This window comes from Tupaia chinensis, unplaced genomic scaffold (assembly GCF_000334495.1).
Source record: "Tupaia chinensis unplaced genomic scaffold, TupChi_1.0 Scaffold000238_1, whole genome shotgun sequence".
Classification (NCBI taxonomy): domain Eukaryota; kingdom Metazoa; phylum Chordata; class Mammalia; order Scandentia; family Tupaiidae; genus Tupaia; species Tupaia belangeri.
In genome coordinates, this window is record NW_006159716.1 from 6,582,564 (window position 1) to 6,600,062 (window position 17,499).

Sequence of the window (17,499 nt, forward strand, 5' to 3'; positions counted from 1 at the left end):
TGGTTCAGCTCAGGACTTGCCCTGTTAGATACCACGAGTGGCTTTTCCCACCCAGGCTGGTTAGTCTTCTTTTCTTTTCCCATGGCCCCAGGATTTCACTCCCCTCCTGCAAAGATCAACTTAGACTAATTAGATCTTTGAAGCTGTACCTTTACTGCAGCTTCTTTTGAAAAGGGACTTATGTGGCAGGGACTAGGTGCCCCGCCTGACAATTCTTAAAATAGAATTCTATGTCTTTGAAAGTGACTCACTCTCCTCTTTTTGTCAGTCTTGTCCATGTTAAGATACGTGTCCGTATTAACATGGGGCCTGCAACTATGGTAATGAGGAGGGTGGGAAAGATGAATGTAACCAGCAGATGTTTACTGAGTCTTTAAGCAGTCATAGCCTAACTGTTCCTAACACCTGCTGTGTCCTAAACATAATCCTTTACTTACGGATATTTTGGAAAGTAATATTAAGAAAGTAGCAGGAGTGGAAAATTTTCCAATTCATAGAGAGCATTTAGAGCTAAACTAAAGTGACTGGGTTTTAACTTTGTTCTGAATGTAATTCTTAATATTAAGAATGAGTGTTAAAATTTGTGACTTTTAGGTCCTTTAATTCTGTAGGCTGTGTAGAATTGTAATAGCAGAGGGTTGTGGCTAAGCACTCTTTTTCACCTGCTGCTTGGGTTCTTCCATGGACTATAGGCCTCACTGTGTGGGTGATTGTGTAGTTTGGGGAGTCCGCCCAGAGAAGGAGCTTGGAAACCAACATTGTTCGTACTCAAACGTGTGTCTTTTGGCTACTCATTTCAGCCCATGCACTGCATTTTGAGCATGCTGCATAGAAGGTGCTATCTGCTTAAATCGATACCCCTCCTTCTTACTGGGGGAAGAACAGGTTTGTGGGCACTGTAATTATCAAAGAAACAGGCATATCTGAATGAGAGGCTATTTCAAGAATGAAACTCAGGATCGGTGTAGTGAGGGATGCTGCCGTTGGTCTGCATATTTTGTCCAGACCAATCTAGTCAGCATTATCAGAAGCCGTGATAGTCTCAGGCACGTCAGGAGACGAAAGGAGATTGCAGAGATACAGGAAATGTTTTTGATATCTGCTCAAGCACTCTTCTTCAAGCCCTTTTCTATGAGGCTCAGTCTTTGACTGCAAAGAGCACTGCAATCATCTGCCTGTCGCCATCCCTCACCGGAATGGAAGCAGCGGTGCAGGTAGACAGTTAAGTGCACACACTTCTGGAAGGTGGCCTACAATGGGGGCCCCTCCGCCCTCCTGGGGACCATGCTCACAGCTCGAAGCTGCCCCATGCTGGAAACATGGGAGGTGATATGAGCTGATCGGGAATATATGGGGATCCCATTGCCCTTTATCATTGCAGCTCTCCTTAGCTTACAGGATATTTCAAATCGGAAGGGCCAGCTTTCCGTGGTGTGTTTTAGCAGCACACAGGCCTTGACCACCCTCCAGGAACCTCCCAGAAAGAAGTGGTGGTCTAGTGGAGGAAGTACTGGGTCAGAATCCCCCCAGTTATTTTTCAATTGTAGGTGCCTGCTTCTTGCTCCTTCCTAGACTCTGTGAATATGCACTCCCCTCTTGAGACCCACTGATGTGAACTCCAGAATTTCATGATGGAAAAAAAGTAAAACTAAAATGATATCATCATGAATAACTAGTTCAAGTGTCAAAGCCTACTTCTAAATTTCTAGATTCAGTACTTCCTTCCTTTACCGTTCCTGCTCTTCCTTTCACAGTTCAGGCTTCTCTAATTATTCTTCTATAGGCCTTAAAAATGACTTTTCAAATATTAGTATATTTTTAAAAAATCAAACTTTAATGTCATTACTTAAAATATGTATATGTATGTATGTATGTATACATATATGTATGTATATATGTGTATATATGTATGTATATATATGTGTGTATATATATGTGTGTGTGTATATATATATATATATATGTATATATATTTATAGTATGCTAGGAAATAATATAAATAAAAATAGCCATATCAGCTGGGTGAGATTTTATGATCTTTTCCCCACCAAAGGGTTTCTTTCCCGTTTTTGCTGACAGCATGTCACTCCTCATGCTGCCTCACCTGCACAGGTTCACAGGGAAGTCGTGAAGTGTTCTAAGCCCATACGTCCTTGGGAATGGGCCCGTATGCTAGAAAAAAATATAAATAAAAATAGCCATATCAGCTGGGTGAGATTTTATGATCTTTTCCCCACCAAAGGGTTTCTTTCCCGTTTTTGCTGACAGCATGTCACTCCTCATGCTGCCTCACCTGCACAGGTTCACAGGGAAGTCGTGAAGTGTTCTAAGCCCATACGTCCTTGGGAATGGGCCCCACCTGACCACACTGCCCAGGTCTGGCTCTTCTCCCACCAGTGCTGCTGCCCCTTAGCCCCTTCTCATTTGGTGGCTGGATCTTGCTGGAGTTGCTGCTTGTATTCTCTCCTGGAGGAGTCGGCCTTGATGACAGCCACCTCTGTGCAGGGAGGCTCTCCTAGGAAACCCTAACCTGCCTTACCAACGTGGCGTGGAAGAAATAATTAAAATAGATGTGCCTGCTATTGTGTCATCCTTCAACCTCCCAGAGAATGTGTTTGCTTTGCCTTGGCACTCCACTTCGTGATATGTGTTCAGTATTTGCCAAGTCTACTTTTTCATAATGGTTGCCAAATCTTCCTTTTCATTTAATCTTGTGTTTAAATTCATTTCTTTGAGTGCCCTACTCATTATTCAAGTAGAGAATGGTACCCGTCACTCAGCTTGAAGACTCTCAGCTCGCAGCCAATCTTGTTTTATCTACGTGTGACCTACTTCCGCCCCACCAGATTGTTTTGACCCAGACATTTTATCGTTTCATCCATAAATATTTCTCTATATATCTCAAAAAGGAAGACCCCCTTTTTTGTAGCCACAATCACAATACCACTATAGTACTCCCAAACTGAGCAGTCCTTTTATTCTTTGATTGTCAGAGGGCAAGTGCACTCACCAGAGTGAGAGAGAAAGGGATGGAGTACCCCTCAATGGAGCATGGACATGCCGTAATTCTGTCCCCTCAATGTCTCTATCCTGTCAGGATTTTAGGCACACATGCACACATACCCAGCGTGTTTTTCAAGATTCAGGGGCTGGGACTCAAACTGAAGACAGCAGTGTGAGATCTAACTCCTTTAACCACTAGGCTATAGGGCTAGCACAAACAGTTATTTCTTTTTATTTTTTAGAGAGATTTTTGCTATGGGACATGTGTGCTTGCTGGAGAGGCAGAGGTTCAGAAAACAAGAAATCATCTCCCAGGGAGAATGGCCAGGCTGCTATCCTTTACCTCCATTCTCCTCTCGGGATTTTGGGCACACACGCATATGCACCCAGCATGAGTTTGAAGCCTCCAGGTCCAGGATTCAAACTGCAATTGGTCATGTGGGAGTCCAGCAACGTGACCATTACGCCATCCACTGGTCCACCAAATAGTTATTTAAGTGTACTAAACATCCAGTGTTCTTATTTTCTTAATTGTTTCAAAGTCTGAAATGAAAGTATGTGTTTTTTGTGGTTTGTTTTTTTAATTTCCTAGAAGGCATGTATGCTTCCCGGAGAAAGACATCCCTCTTAGGGGATGGCTACACCACTCTCCTCTTGGGATTTTGGGCACACATGCACATGCACCTGATGGGTGTGTTTTTTTTTCAAGCCATCCTGTCTGGAACTCACAATCAGCCATGTGGGATTCAGCTGCCTAAACCACTCTGCCATTGGCTAGCCCAAGAGTATGTATTTTGATAAGTTGTTTAAATCAGAAATCAGATAAGGGCCATATTATGTAAATAGCTGTTATGATTCTTTTCTTTTCTTTTCTTTTCTTTTTTTTTTTTTTTGAGAGATTTTCACTATAGGGCACGTGCGCTCGCCAGACAGACAGAGAGAGACATAGAGACAGAAAGCGAGAAATCACCCCCCAGGGGGGATGGTCACGCCGCAATCCCTTCTCCTCCATTCTCCTCTTGGGATCTTGGGCACGCACGCACACGCGCCCAGCGTGAGTTTTAAGCCAACGGGTCTGGGATGCGAACCATGGTCGACTACGTGGGAGTCCAGCGACATAGCCATTACGCTAACTGCTGGTTCCAATAGCTGTTATGATTCTTAAATCTTCCTAAACCTATTGGTTCCCTCCTATTTATCTATGACTATTTTTCCTCCCTTATTTCCCTAATTATAATATACTTGTTGAAGAAACTAAGGTTTGGTCTTACTGTGTTTCTAACAGACTGTATTTTGATTGAATCTCCATGGTAACATTATCACGTTTATCTATTGCATTTCTTCACCTCGGTAGCTAGACAAGCCTAATCAGATTCCACTATTATTTCTTTGGTAATAATGTTCCTTGGGTATATCTATCAAGAAACAGAAAATCTGTGATTATCTTTCTCTTGTGGATGTTCACATCCATTGGTGATGATTTGCTAGATCTATTTCATAATTTGGAATTACAAAATGGTTATATTCTAATTCTGTCATTTCTTCTTCCTTTAGTGGCTAGAAAGAAAAAAAAAATTCTTTTCACACCCATTTGGTAATTCCAGATGCATCAGCCTAGGAAAGAAGGGTAAATATCAGTTTGTCAGAGCAATTGTGATGCATTTTTGCATAGAAAAAAATACGTCATGACTTTTCCAACAACTTGATATTAGATTCTTTTTCTTTATTCTCCAGTTTTGAAAATAAAGAGATGGTTCCCTGGGACTAGCAGTTAGCATAATGGCTATGTCGCTGGACTCCCACGTAGTTGGCCGCAGTTCAAGTCCCGGACCCGGTAGGCTTAAACTCATGCCAGGCGCCTGTGCGTGCGTGCCCAAGATCCTAAGAGAAGAATGGAGGAGAAGGGATTGCGGCGTGGCCATCCCCCCTTGGGGGGTGATTTCTCACTTTCTATCTCTCTGTCTCTCTCTGTCTTTCTGGCGAGTGCATGCACCCTATAGCAAAAACCTCTCCTAAAAACAAAAAAAGAGAGAGGGTTTCCTAACATCCTCCAAAGATGGACAGTGAAGTTAGTTTTTGGGATTCTTTAGGAGAGGATGTGTATCATTTCAAGTTTATGGGATTAAACATATTTGAGATCTTCTAACCACTTATTGTTAAGTTTATTTGTTTGTTTATTCCTTGAGTGAGAGAGGCATGGGGAGGGGAGGGGGGGGAGACTCAGAGATACAGCACCCTCGACAGGGTCCTGATTCCTCTTTAGCCTGTCTCAATTGGTCCTTGTGTCTTTTTGCCTGACATTAGTAGTCCTCAGTCGGTTTTTGTTTTCTGCTATGAGAGGATATACCGGGTATGTTTTGTACATTTCTTGTTCTTGATCTGGAATCAGCCGTATCTGTAAGAGGTTGTGGTTCTGGGCTGGATCTGTGGCATGGCAGCAAAGCACTGCTCAAGATAAGCCAGATCCTACACGGCAGACACAATTTGCGCTCCCACCTGGTCACCTTGCTGCAGGGTGTGTTCCTGAGTGCTCAAGACCCACCAGGCTGGAGGACTGGAAGAGGAGGGAGAGGGGATTGTGGTGTGACCATTCTGTGAAGGATGCTTCCCCCCATCCTCTGTCTGTCCCACATGTGCACATGCTCTGTTATGAATAAAGAAAAAACCCTGCTTCTATTTAGTGGGAAACGACGTTTGGAAAACTCAGTGTAGGCACTGCAGATGACCTTTGCTTCTGTTTTTGTTACTGTTTCTAGGCCTTTCAGTACACAGAACTGGGACATACATGCACTTATACATATTTATTACATGTCATCTATTTAACTGCTAAAATATATCATGAGTGCACACTGACAGACGCTTCAGATTCAATACTGCAAGGTTTTTCCTTAACTTTTTCATCTTTTTTTAAAAGTGTTTTTATTTAAGAGACAGACAGGGATCCCCTCACCCCCCTAATGGGGTCCTGCCATGCCATGTTCTCTCCCTAGCCTTCCAGCTGGCGAGGGTCATGGGCTCACCAGCAGGCACACCTGAGGTATGCAAGTGGACCCAGCCTTCCAAACCCTGACCTTCGCGTGTGGCTCCAGCATCGTGCAGCAGCACCTTACCACCTGCGCTCGGTCTTCTTCATCTCCTTTCCTGCATGCTGAAAATCCTGGCTACCAGTGATACACACAGTAGTCCATTTGCTTTGTCTCCACTGCGTGCAAAGTAGTCTCAGAGTGACAGTACCATACTATCATGAACCGTATGATTTTTTAAAATAGTTTAAAGATTTTTGCAATTGTTTTTTGGGTCCTTAGAATATATCTCACTAGAGATTATACAATAAAGTGTTTTTAAAGGCACTTGAAAGAGTTCTCTGTGTGGTTATGACACCATTTCAGTATAAAATTAGGTCTATCTGTTCTATTTTGCTTACAATATCTAGGGATTTCCCTTAAAATGTTTTGTTTTATATGTGTATGAAATGCTTACATGATTCCAAAATCAATCAATGTAAGAGCTATATTCAGAGAAATCAAATCTCTTTGCCTATCCTCTCTACCCTGTAAGTTAGCATTTTTCCCCTTTAGTGTTTTGAGTTATCTTTGCATTTGGAAAACAGGAAAAAGGAGATACATGTATTTATTTATGTACCTATTTATATTTTGTTCCCTCCCCCCCAGTAGTTGGTAATATACTATGTACTATACAGGTCCGGCTCCACCTTGCTTTTCTGTATTTAACACTCGTCCTGGAGCTAGATATTGTTTCTTTTTTCTAGCTGCATGGTACTCATTAGTGTAGACATACCATAGTTTATTCAACCAGTTCTCTGCTGATGAGCCATTTGGGATATTTTCAGTCTCATGCAAATAGCGCTGTCTCCTGTGTGTAAGCCTTTTCCTACTTTTGCCGATGTATTTTAGGGATAGATTCTTAGAAGAGGGATTGCTTGATCAAAGGGTAAATGGACATAAAGTTTAGCTAGACATGGCCAAATGTACCATTATAGGGATTATAGCACTTCTAAATTCTCTCTGGCGTTGTACAGTAAATGTTGTTTGCCCACAACGTTACCAGTGGAGCATATTGTCAAACTTCTGAATTTTTGCCAGCTTAATAGGTGAGAAATGGTATCTTAGTGCAGTTTTAAGTGCATTTCTCTTATGAGAGAAACTGAGCATCTTTTCATATGTTTAAGGGCCATTTGCATTTCTTTTTTTCTTTTTAAAATAGCTCTTTACTTCTTATGAGGCTTCTAGATGAATAGAAAATATGCTTTCAGTAAGACTTGGGGGAGCAGTAAACACTTTACACTGATATTAGAGTGCAGTTTCAGCATCACAGGAGCCTGGTTTTCCATTTTAAGGTCTCCTGGTTCTTCTGGAAAAAGAGAAGCTCCCGTATGAGTCTCTCTCCATTCTTATTCTTGGGCTACCTCTGTTTAAGAGATAGTAACTAGAACATGGGCCCCTAGGCTCCAAATTCAGGACTCTTTAACCATTTCAAAGAATGGAAGGAAGATCCTATTGTCCACTTTAGATCCTTGATACTTCTATGTCTCCCAGCTTGGATCCAGGAAGACTGGTGGCTTTTTGTTCTAGTTTTTTGTTAGCTATTAATCTAGGGCAACCATAGTAGGTAGCATTAGCGTAAGGAGCTCTGTGTGGCTGAGGCTGTTGGGTGGAACACTCACTGCTATCGCCACCCCGGCACTGTGAGGTCTCAACAGGAACACGGGAACCCATGTCCACCTACTGGTACTTCTTCCTTCCTTCCTTCCTTCCTTCCTTCTTTCTCTTTAAAAGAATTATTTGGGGCCCACAAGTGGCATGTTGGTTAAGGTGACTGGACTCCCACATGGCTGACCATGGTTCAAGTCCCAGACCTGGCAGCTTGCTTTCTCACTTTTCCTTCTTTCTCTCTTTTTCTGGCCTTCAAAAAAGTAAAATAAAATAATGACAATAAATAAAATTAAATAAGATGATTCTTTTAAAAAGTAAAAGAATTATTTATTTATTTTGTTATTATTTTTTTTTATTTGACCAGAGACAGAGAAAGAGAGAGAGAAAGGGAAAGTGAGAAAGCAAGCCACCAGGTCCAGGACTCAAACTCTGGTCAACCTTGTGGGGATCTAATGCCTTTATCCACCACACCACTTGCCGGCCCCCCTGCTGCTACTTTCTATATTGCAGGAGAGGTAGAAAAGAACACGTTTCCTTCCTTCCTCCTTCCTTCTTCCTTCTTTCCATCACCAGTTTCTTCCATAGGCAGAACCAAAAGCCAAGCTAAAGGGAAGTCTGGGAATTGTAGTTTGCAGAGGCTTCGCCTCTGAATCCAGGGTAGAGCAAGGAAAAGCATGGAGCCAGCAGTTGATTGGCACAAGACAGAAAGACAGCCAGGTAGAAAGGGCTCCTTCCAGCAGAGACATGCTGTCTAATTCAAGGTAGCCAGACAAGCATACTGGGGAGGCAGAGAAAGGTGTGGGTGGAGAACAGCAGGCCCAGGCACAAAGAGAGGATGCGGAGATGCTACATATTTAGTTGGACCTTAGAGGAGCCCAACATATGTTCTTGCCTAGAGGGATAAGGCCTCATGAAGAATGGTGTTATGAGCTGGGCACTAAAGAATTCAATAGGTATTATAGAGCATTGCAAAAGTGCTAATTTAGGGCAAGAAAAATAATGATACTTGTTTCCCTTGGAGGTGCTGCAGGTGGGAAATAGAAATAAATGGTTTGTGGTTGCTACTGTCATTAAAAAGTATTCTGAGTGGCCGATGGAGGCACAGTGGTAAAAACATGACACTCTCTGAGGCATTTCCACGTGGGAAGGTTCCTGGTTCAAGTCCAGTCTCCTTGAGTACACTCGGCACAGTTATCCACGACCCAGGGCTGGTGAAGGCTGGGGGTTGATTGTGGCCTTAAGACCCTGTGGGGTTCCATGCACACTCACTTTGTCTCTATAGCTCATGGAAGAAATAAGTAAACTTAAAAAATTGATTGTGGGGACCAGCAGTTAGCATAATGGCTATGTCGCTGGACTCCCGACCGTGGTTCACGTCCTGGACCCAGTGGCTTAAAACTCACGCCAGGCGCTTGTGCGTGCGTGCCCAAGATCCCAAGAGGAGAATGGAGGAGAAGGGATTGTGGTGTGGCTACCCCCCGGGGGGTGATTTCTCGCTTTCTGTCTCTGTCTCTCTCTGGTCTGTCTGGCGAGCGCACGCACCCTATAGCAAAAAAAAAAAAAAAAAAAAAAAAAAAAAAAAGCTCCAAAAAAAAAAAAATTGATTGTGATTGTTTTAAGAAACACAGCTTCATCCTGAAAGCTTTAACTGTATTAGAAAAACCTGAAAAATGGCATCATCAAATTTTCTAATCTTATTCACTGTTAAAAGAGAAATGGGTGAATTAAATGCAATTTTAAATTTTTATAAAAAATTGGGGGACCAGCAGGTGGCGTGGTAGTTAAAGCACAGGATCCTACTGGCCAACTGAACAGTACTAGGCACTGAACTGGCAGCTTGAAAAACACACCCGACATGAGGAGTGAGTGCCCAAAGTCCCAAGAGGAGAATGGAGGAGAAAGGATTGCAGTGTGGCCATCCCCCGAGGGGGAAGTGATTTTTACTTTCTCCCTCTCTGTACACACCCCAAAGCAGAAAAACTAAAAATTAATTAATTAATTAATAAAAATAAAAGTATTTTGACATTGTAACAGTATGTCTAGAGTGTTGTAAAGTTTCTGGGAAGGTAGAGTTGGAAATATGGGTTGTAAAGAGCTTTTGGCATCCATGAACTAGGGATACAATACGACTGTTTGCTCCCTAAATGTGTCCAGAACGTAAGTGCCCTCGGTATCTGAAACAGTGGGGAAATTCATTAGCAGACCAGGGTGTCAGAGTGGGGAGTTCATCAGCAGACGAAGGAGTCAGAATGAGGCGAAAAGGCAAACTTCCTGGCGTGGCACGGTCCCGGAAGGCCTTCATGCAGGTAGTTTCCTAAGGTGATCTAGTGAGTCTGGACAGTATAGACCAGGAGTCTATCCTGTTCCCAGACCTGTTTCTCTAATCAGATATTAAGGCTGGTTCTAATTGTCAGTGAAGCTTAACTTGTTTAGCTACTGGAAATTACTTGGCATTAAGCAGACATTTATTAAGAGGCTGCCAAGTGTGTCTTAGACACTGGGTAGAGAAAGGCACACAGGTGTGGTTTCTGCCTTGGGGGGGTCATCCCAGCCAATAGAGGGGAAAGACTTAAACAGAAGGTGACAACACAGCAGGGTAAGTCTCGTATTTCAGCAGATGCTCTCATAACACTGAGCAGGGCACTGACCTGAGCTGGGGAAATGGTGTCAGCGAAGACTTCCCAGTGGACAGGAAGAACTGGGCCATGCTTATGGAGGGGAGGAAGGGGAGAGTTGTGGAAAATGGTCAGCGTGTGCAAAGGCCTATTCGTAACCCTCTACACAGCCAAAGACCCTTCTAGGGGTCTACCGTGCACCTGGCATAGGAATTACAGTTATTTTAATTGTCTTTTCTCCTAGAAGAGGTCAAGCATTATTATTTTTTTTAAGAGAGAGATTTTTAATATAGGGCATGTGCGCTTGTCAGAGAGAGAAACACAGAAAGGGAGAAATTGCCCCCTGCCCCGGGGGGTGGGGATAGCCACGCTAGTCCTTTCTCCTCCATTCTCCTCTTGGGATTTTGGCAGGTACACACATGTGCCCAGTGTGAGTTTTAAGCTGCCAGGTCCAGGACTTAAACCGTGGTCTGACTATGTGGGGGTCCTGCAATGTAACCATTACACCATCTGCTGGTCCTGGTCAGACATTATTTTCTTACAAGATCTTAGCGTTTTATGAAAATTCAGGTACGTAATATACAGACCACAGGGAAGTATGTTTGTTGGCCTTCTATGCTGGAGAGCCCATGTTCTCAAACGAGAAGGGCTGCAGGGACCAGCAGATGACGTAAGGCCATGGTTCGAGTCTCAGACCCAGTGACTTAAAACTCATGCCGGGCACATGTGTGTACATGCCCAAGATTCTGAGAGGATCAAAAGAAAAGAAATCCCAAGAGGAGAATGGAAAAGGGGTCGTGGTTTGGCCATCACCCTGGGGAGTGATTTCTCACTTTCTGTCTCTGTCTCTGTGGCAGGTGCACACCCCATAGCAAAAATCTCTCTAAAGGGTGGGGTGCAGTTCTCAGGTGGAAGATAGAGTGGAGGGGATGGTTGGAAAGTGACTTCCTCATAGTCTTTTAGGATTCTCAGTCTCATGTGTGCTCAGTTTTGTACATAGCTATCTTTTCATATCTTTTCTCCCTTTTTTTTTCAGGATAATGACTGAAAAGTTTTTACTACTCTCATTTTTAAAGGAGTACTGCTACATTAGATTCTACTGTACTCATATACCCCTTTGTTATGGCAGGAATATAGAGATGCAGCGGTGCCTGTGTGTGTCCAGCTAAACGTGAACGTGCACAGCTTGTTTGTAAATGGGGGAGCTTAGCACCCCGTGTATACGCACGTTACCCGACTGTCACCTCCTCACCAGCCACAGTCCTGCTTCAGGTTGATGCTGTGGACGGCCAGGTTGTAAACGGGCAAGATGTTCCCCTGGCTCTATGAGAGATTCTCATTTTAATAGCATAGTCCCTACCCAGTGCCCGCATCCTCCACTCCAAATCCTGGTAGGTCATTTTTTAAATATAATATTGTGAGGAGGCATTACAAATACATTTTCTAATTTTGCCCCTTTTTATTAACATAGGCAGTGTGTCATTTATCTTTAGTAAAGTAAGTGTTTCTTGGAGGTCTTTCCTTACCGGCGCACACAGAGCTTTCTTGGTCTTTTTCACGTGTGCCAGCACTCCATGAATGAAGTTACCGTGGAAGATGGAGTTTTCATAAACCAGTCTCCTTTGACAGACATGTGGGTGTTTCCCATCCACAGACTACTGGTAAACCTTCTGTAATTATCCAGGGAGGTTCAGTCAGAGGCAGTTCTAATAAAAACCTAAAACAAAACAAAACAAAATCCATTTTGACACCCCCCCCCGGGAGATACTTAATTTGTGGGACACAGTGCAAATGAGAACGTGGGACAAAAAGCAGAAGAGCCACTAAATGCTTTTAAAAAAGACCTGTTTTATTCTTGGGCTTCTCAACTTGGCGTGGTATTTTCACTTTCATTTAATGTCATTGTAAGTAAAATAAAAATTAAATTTCTAGGGACCAGCAGTTAGCGTAATGGCTATGTCGCTGGACTCCCACATAGGCGACCATGGTTCGAGACCCGGCACCCACCGGCGCACACAGAGCTTTCTTGGTCTTTTTCACGTGTGCCAGCACTCCATGAATGAAGTTACCGTGGAAGATGGAGTTTTCATAAACCAGTCTCCTTTGACAGACATGTGGGTGTTTCCCATCCACAGACTACTGGTAAACCTTCTGTAATTATCCAGTGAGGTTCAGTCAGAGGCAGTTCTAATAAAAACCTAAAACAAAACAAAACAAAATCCATTTTGACACACCCCCCCCCAGGGAGAGACTTAATTTGTGGGACACAGTGCAAATGAGAACGTGGGACAAAAAGCAGAAGAGCCACTAAATGCTTTTAAAAAAGACCTGTTTTATTCTTGGGCTTCTCAACTTGGCGTGGTATTTTCACTTTCATTTAATGTCATTGTAAGTAAAATAAAAATTAAATTTCTAGGGACCAGCAGTTAGCGTAATGACTATGTCGCTGGACTCCCACATAGTCGACTGTGGTTCGAGTCCTGGACCCGGTGGCTTAAACTCACGCCGAGCGTGTGTGTGTGTGTGCCTAAGATCCCGAGAGGAGAATGGAGGAGAAGGGATTGCAGCGTGGCCATCTCCCCTGGGAGATGATTTCTCGCTTTCTGTCTCTCTGTCTCTCTCTGTCTGTCTGGCGAGCACACGTGCCCTATAGCAAAAAAACTCCAAAAGTAACGCCCCTATACCTTCTCCATTCTCCTCCCAGGATCTTGGGGACACATGCACGTGTGCCCAGCTTGTTTCAAGCCACTGCAGCCAGGACTCAAGCCACGGTTGACCATGTGGGAGTCCAGTAACATAACTGCTATGCCATTAGCTGGCCCAACTTGTTAAGAATTTTAAGACAGGAACAGTTGGGCGTCAAACTAAGTGTGCGCATATAGGGCCCCTCTGCACTGATCACATGCCTGTGAAGATGGCCCTGATTAGCACTTACTTTGCTCTGGAAGTTCTGATGTGGTGGGGGAGTGGCAGGTGGCAGGGGGGTGGCAGGAGCAGTCATGCTGGGAGGGAGGGTAGAGAGCAAGAAATAGGTGTACTGTAACTGGGGAAATCAGAGTCATTGTCTGGAGATATGCTAGGATGGTAGGAAATAAACTGAAAATAATGATCAGAATTAATAGCAAGTATAAGGAAGGTAGCTAGATTTTTAAAAATGTGTACAAAAGTTTGACAGTTTCTTTAAATACTTTCAGTAACAAGTTAGAAAGCATAGTGTGGGGAAATTCCACTCCATTCATAGTAGCAATACAAACAGTAACAATCCGTGAGCCTCACTCCTTTGTTTCTAGCCCATGCCTCTGCACGTTTCCCAGGATCACCAGTCCCTGACCCACTTCATGCTGTTAGAAGTGGGATCAGGGCCTGGGACAGAGGCGAGAGGCAGGAGGACGATGTGCACACCAGGAGGGTTGCTGGGAGTTTACCATCCTCTTTCTCCCACAAACAGCAGATACTTACCTAGGAATAAAGGAAATAAACCCACAAGTTTTAATGTAAAGAAACTATACATTTTTAAGAAGTATTGAATAATGGAAAGACATGTTCCTGGGTGGGGAAAGTTAGTATTGTAAAGATGTTGGTTCTTCCCATCTAGTCTGTGAATTTATTACAGGACTATTCAGAATCCCAAGTGTGTTTTTTAAAAAATTGATTAAAAAATTCTAAGAGAATATATAAATTGAAATTCCCTTCCCTCAAAAAACAAAACAAAACAAAACAGAAAAAGCAAAATAACAAACAAAAATCAAACCAAAGCAAAACAAACAAAAAGAATAAATGAGAGGTCTTTTTCTACCAGGTATTAAAATTAATACTCCATGCTAAAATAGCATGGCATTGATGCTGTAAACTGGTAGATAAATTAAGCAATCATCTAGAATCTGAATTAATTCCTGGTTTATGTAAGAATATAGTACAATATAAAGACCTTTCACATCAATTGCAGATGGAAGAGTAGGGGGCCAGCAGGTGACGTGGTGGTTAAGGCCCTGAACTCCCACTGGTCAACCACAGTTCAAGTCCTAGACCTACCTGGTGGCTTGCTTTCCCTCTCTTTCTCTGTCCCTCTCTGTTGAGTATGCATGCTCTATAGCAAATTTAAAAATTAATTAATTAATTAAAAGAAAATGGAAGGCTAACTAGCAAAATGATGCTGAGATAGTTGACAATTGAAAATAGTGACATGAAATCCTCTGCTCATTTTAAATACCCAGATAGTTTCCTAGAAGATGTAGATTTTCCTTTGTTTCTCCAGAAGAACTGCAGGGTACTATTAGTAAGTGTTACGTCATCTCAAGGTGAGTAACAACTTCTTCAGCATAAAAGCAAAGGCGGAATAAAAACCATAAACAGAATTCAAAGGTGTTTGACAAACTGGGAAAAAAATCATTGCAACATACATGACAATGAGTTACTGTCTTTAATGCATAAATACAAATAAAGGGAAAATAAGAATCCTCAATAGAAGATGTATACAAACAGCACTTTATTATGAAAAAGAAACGTAATCATCATTAAACTTGAGGTTAGCCTTACTAATGATTAAAGAAACTTGTATTGAAACAAGATACTATTTTAGCTTAATTAGCCAATGTTTTTCATTTTAAAGTTTTTATTTATATAAGTAATACAATAATCATTTCTCACCAAATGCCATACAGAAGTACATAGACTAAAATAAAATATTCTTGTGTTTTAACTTACAGTAGGCTAGTTACTATTAAAATTGAGTATCATTTTATGTTTCCTGACCATCTCTGTTTTTTAATTGCTAGAGGGTGTGTGAGCACATGCACACATGCTAGAGAGAGAGTGTACACCCCGGTGGGGTGTGGTCACAAGCAGGCCTGTTCCCTCCATTTCTCTATCTTGTCTGTATCCGAAGCCTGTATGAACACTTGCCTGGCTTGTCTTTCAAGTTGCCAGGGCCAGGATTCAAATCAAATCGAGGTTCCCGAAGTGGGATCTAGCTCCTTATGCACAGTGCTTCACCACTGTGCTGCAGGACTGGCTCCATTTCTAGTTTTTATGACTTACCTCTTCAAATTCTTTGCCAACTTTTCTTCTTGATTGCTAGCCTTTTTCTTACTGATTTTTAGATTACGGATATTCATTTTTTACCTCTTAGGAACTTTGCAAATCTGTTCTCCCGTACTGTAAGTTACCTTCTAATTATGTTTATAGTAGCTTTGTTGTGCAGAAGTTTTTAATTGTGAGTTGTTTTCATCTGTCAGTCATTTCTTGTGTTGCTTCTGGATTTTGTAACTGGTTTAGAAACTCCCTTACCAGCCCAAAATATAAAAATAGGCTCATCTCCAGTAGTTGTCAGTGTTTGAATGTTGTTCTGTTATTGTACATGTATGTGTATGTGTGTGTGTGCGCATGTGTGTGTGTGCATGTGTGTGTACTTGCATGCATGTGTGTGTTTAGCATTTAGTCCTTTAATTCGTTTAAAATTTCTTTCGTGTTTTTTGACATAGGTAGGGATTTAATTTCTAAAATATGTGGCCAATTGTCATGAAATGTTTTATTGATTAGTTCATCCTTCAGTGATTTAAAATAACATATAACCTGGATTTGTTTATTCCAGCTTCTGTGTCATATCATTTAAATCACTACAGCTTTTATAATCTATTTTGCTATCTAATACTACAAATCTATATTCAGCTACTCTTTTTCTATATTTTCTAGGCTATTCTTTCAAATTTTCTTTTTCAATGAACTTGAAAATCAGCTTGTGAAGTTTCATTTTTAAGTCCCATTGGCAAAGATGCTTTAAATGAAAATATTTAGTATTGGTGAGGTTGTTGAGAAATGGGAAGTCTCGTATGCTGCTGAGATTTGAATACTGCAAGTTCTCTAGAAGACAGAGAGGCAGTATCTAGTCAGAACCTTTAAATACTCCTTGGTCTGCTACCTCTACCTCTAGTAATTTACCCTGAGGAACTCAGGGACAGCATTTCCACTGTGTGAATAATCAGCAGTTATTCATGATAACCAAAAAAGGACTGCAAATGTTCAGCAATGAAGAGATGATGAAATAAATTACGGCACCCTCACACATCAGGATTTTTGTGTAGGCATTCATAACACAGTGAAGTGGCATTAATATAATGTAATATAAAAGTAAGATACCATCCTTGTGGCCAAATCGAGGCCAGTATTTTTAAATTAAAGATAGGATTTTTAAATGTGCATATATTCATTTGCTAAAATAGCATAAAGACACCACAGGCTAGGTGGATTGAGTGACAGAAATCTGTTTTCTCACGGTTCTGGAGGCTGGAGGTCGAAGATCAAACGGTTTATTGCTTATGTTAGTTTTACTGCATATGGTTCCCTTGAGACCTCTCCCTTTGCATGTAGTGGCCATGCTCTTGCCCTTGCTCTGTCGGCCCATATCCCTGGTGACCCTTCTTACCAGCCAGGCAGGATGAGGGCCCCGCCCTATGACTTCATTTTCCCTTAATCACTTCTCTTTTTTTGGAGAGGTTTTTGCTATAGGGCATGGGCACTCACTCGAAAGACAGAAAGAGACTGAAAGTGAGAAATCACCCCCCAGGGGAGATGGCCACGCCGCAATCCCTTCTCCTCTATTCTCCTCTCGGGATCTTGGGCACGCACGCACACACGCCCGGCGTGAGTTTTAAGCCACCGGGTCCGGGACGCGAACTGCGTCGACTGCATGGGAGTCCAGCGACATAGCCATTATGCTAACTGCTGGTCCCTCCCTTAATCACTTCTTTAAAGGCCCTATCTCCAGATGCCATCACATTCTAAGGTACTGGGCATAAGAGCTTCAACATTCAAATTCTGGGGCCATGTAATGCATTCCATAGGGGCATATAAAAACGACTGTGAGGAAGAACATCAAAATGTTAACAGATTTTCTAGATGGTGGGATTACAGGTGCTTTTAAAAGTTTTATTGTATACTTCTGCCTCTATATATTTTCTTCAGTGAATATGTATTGGTTGCTTTTATAGTAAAAAGAAAATATTTTTTCAATATCGCGATTGCCACATTGCCTGTCTTAAAGAGAGAGACAAGGCAGAGTGGACATGGCCAGCACCAGTGACCCCATGCACTCAGCACCGTGTGTGCTCCCAGAGTGGACAGGGCCAGCACCAGTGCCCCCATGCACTCAGCACCCCGTGTGCTCCCAGAGTGGACAGGGCCAGGAACAGTGCCCCCATGCACTCAGCACA

At 42.4% G+C, this 17,499-nt stretch overlaps 1 protein-coding gene across 1 annotated transcript in view; it reads left to right on the forward strand.

The window, feature by feature from the left end:
* Positions 1–17,499, forward strand: part of BTBD9 (BTB domain containing 9) — a 431,835-nt gene that overhangs the window by 262,180 nt on the left and 152,156 nt on the right. The window lies entirely within an intron of this gene.